Genomic DNA, 3,213 nt, shown 5'->3' with positions numbered 1-3,213 from the left:
CGACCGTGGCCCCATCTACCGCACATTCCGACAAGCACGCCTCGCGGCCCGATCCCCACCCGCCCACTCTGGATTCCGTTGCCGGGAAAATTCAACCCCCTGCTAGCGTCTACGTACTTGTTGACTTTCCATCTCCACCGTCCACGTGTCCTGCCATGCTACCGTTGGTGTGGCCTCACGTTGAATTTGTCGCACCTTGAATTTTGATCAGGTTGTTGCGGACGTCGACGGACGGTTCGTTCGTTGACGAAATTGCCTTCCGGCGACCGTCGCCTCTTATATGAAGCTGCCCACCCACGTTCTCTCCGTCATCTTCTCCTTCTCTCTCGGATCGACAATCCAAAGAAATCTTCCTTTGATCGTCCCTCTTCACTCAATCCACCTTATATTTTGCTACCATTAATCCATCGCCACAGGCAACCTTCCATCCTTCCCGAGCAATCACAGCTTTGCTCCTTCTCTGATCTCACAACATCGTCAATCACCCAAAATCTTCACCCTCTCTCCCCTCAAAGCATCGATCAATTCAACCTTTCCAATATCCTTAGCTCAAAACCGTCGTAGCACTCCTTACACAACTCACAGCTCCCAAATATGCCCCCCCTCTCCCCTGAGGCCGTCCCTTCCTTCTTCAAATGCCCCATCTCCCTCGAGCTCATGCGTGACCCCGTTAGCCTCTGCACAGGCGTCACTTACGACCGCCCCAGCATCGAGAAATGGCTCGACCAAGGCCACAACACTTGCCCTGCCACCATGAGCGTCCTCGATTCCCAGGAGCTCACCCCAAATCACGTCCTTAGACGCCTGATCCAGCAATGGTGCATCGCTAATCCTTCCTACGGTATCGAGCGGATCCCCACGCCCAGGCCCCCTGTAGAGCCTCAGCAGGTACGGTTGATGATGCAGGCCATATCTTCCGGGAATGGCAGACTGGCTACTCTGCAGGCCTTACGAGCCCTGGCAAAGGAGAGCGAGAGGAACAGGAGGTGCATCGAGACGGCAGGCGCGATTGCAGTTCTGCTTGATCTTATCACTTCGGATCGGTTACGTTCGGATTCGAAGTTCGTAGAGATCATCCAGGAAGCCATCGGCATATTGGTCCTTTTCTCCCTAAACGATTCTTCTCGACGGGTACTGTTGGAGAAACCGCAGCTCAGGTTATTCTCGCGCCTTCTTCTCAGGGGAAACGTAGATGCTCGCGTCAACGCAGCCCAGCTCTTGGAAACGCTAGCGGTTGACAGATCCACAAAAGCAACGATCGGCACAGACGAGGAAATCATCCGAGGATTGATCACGCTCTTGAAGGAGAACTTATATCCAAACGCAGTGAAAGCAGGCCTGAAGACTTTGCTGGCGCTCAGCCAGCCCTTGAAGACGAGGACCATGATTGTGGAGATGGACGTGGTGCCTACGCTAGTAGAGCTACTACCGGGAGCCGAAAGGGGAATGGCCGAGAGAGTGATGGCTCTGCTAGACGTGCTATCAGCATGTGCGGAGGGTAGAGCTGCAATTAGCGGGCACGCACTGACTATAGCCGGCGTGGTGAAATGCTTGTTGGTGGTGTCCGAGAGCACAACGGAGCACGCGGTAGGGGTGCTGTGGTCGGTGTGCATCCACTCCTCGAATGAAGAAATTCTTCAGGAAGCCATTCAGTTGGGTACCTTCAAGAGGCTGCTGGTCCTGATGCAGATGGATTGCAGTCAAAGGACGAAGCAGAAGGCCAAAGATCTGCTTCGCCTATTCTCAGACTTCGCGGGGGACAATGTGTGCACAAGCAGCGAAGAAATCTGATCATTCAAATCTCCGTTGTCCGTGCAGGACTCTGTATGAATGTTGAAAACCTTCCTCACAAAATAGCGATCATAGGAACGGTGAACCTCAAAGCTGCAGCACAACTGCAAATTTGTGTACATAGTCATCAAGTAGATCGACGAGATAATATTGTAGTAACATGCCCTTCGAGAGCCAATTGCGGTTAGCCACAATAGTTTAGACGATGATCAGCAACGAAGATCGGCTCTTAAGTTCTGATCGCTACTCAGATCGGTCCCTTAAACTCTGATCACATGCTGCAACAGTTTTGTGTATTAACCAAAAACGGAAAAAAAGAGCATCCAAAATGGTATGTTTCTCTTCGCATCTCAATGTCTCAAATCCATTGCTGCAGCTGTCTTCTCTCTTCACCTCTCCAATTTTTATAACATCCAGAGTCTGCATTCCTGTTTCAAGCACAAGAATCCACGAGGGCATCAGAGGGATCGTAAGCGAACTTTGTCGCATTGTCCAATTTATTTTGTTCATACGAAAGAAACTGGAATTCTCGCAATCGAAATAAGAACAACCAAAGTTATTAAACGATTTCAGGACGAACAGAAATCGTTTCCTTTTTTAATCAATTTCACCTGTGTAAGCAGTGGTGTGTACATAGAATACCAGAAAAATGTCAATTGGAGCAGTCTTGTGATATGAAACGTTGTTTTAAACGGCCCTCCTACATGCAAATCAATTGTAACGCCCTCGTCTCTATTATATGAATCTTCCACACACCCCCTTTTGATAGTTTCAATGGAGATAACTTGTTCAACCTTGAATCTTCCACACACCCCCTTTTGATAGTTGCAATGGAGATAACTAGTTCAACCTTGAAAAAGCAAAGGCTCTATGGCAAATTGTGATGCAAAGCCATGAGAGAGGAGGAGAGAGATGAGGAGAGAGCAAATCCTATGGCGAATTGTGATCGGAAATGATCCAAAGCTCAGAAGGGAGGAGAAAGGAGATCTAGAAGCATGGGCATGGAAGGATGGGAAAGCCAAAGCGGACATCTTTCTATGAACTTGAATTTATGGGACTTTTCCATGTAAGTAATGCTATATATGCAAAAGAAACCAGCCCCTCCCTTCATGTCACTTCCTCTTTCTTTGATTTGAGCTTCCTGGTTGCAGGCTCGGCTCTTCTTGCTCCTTTCCTGAAGGGGTTCGTTCCTCCCTTCAGGCTTCTTTTCGTCATAGTCAAGCTGCCTTCTTCAATTTGAGCTCCTTGTGTTTTGTATTTTTGCCCAAATGGCAAATTGAGTTGCAGCATCTACTTTCTTGTCATAGATAGCTATAGCAGGCAGACACATTTGATCTATCCATGACCAAGGCAATGGCAAGTGGCATTCTCTACATAGCGATCTTGCATGCACAAACACCCTAAAGCAAAAAACGTGCACAG

General features: G+C 48.7%; 1 pseudogene; it reads left to right on the top strand.

Annotated features, from left to right (window-relative positions):
* The first annotated feature begins 338 nt into the window (after positions 1 to 338).
* On the top strand, positions 339 to 2,103 carry LOC147900241 (U-box domain-containing protein 25 pseudogene; annotated as a pseudogene).
* The last annotated feature ends 1,110 nt before the right edge of the window (positions 2,104 to 3,213 follow it).

Source organism: Dipteris shenzhenensis, chromosome 7 (assembly GCF_047967505.1).
Source record: "Dipteris shenzhenensis isolate YYH24624 ecotype China chromosome 7, Dip_SZ_1.0, whole genome shotgun sequence".
NCBI classification, from domain to species: domain Eukaryota; kingdom Viridiplantae; phylum Streptophyta; class Polypodiopsida; order Gleicheniales; family Dipteridaceae; genus Dipteris; species Dipteris shenzhenensis.
This window is presented reverse-complemented; position numbering and strand designations above follow the sequence as displayed.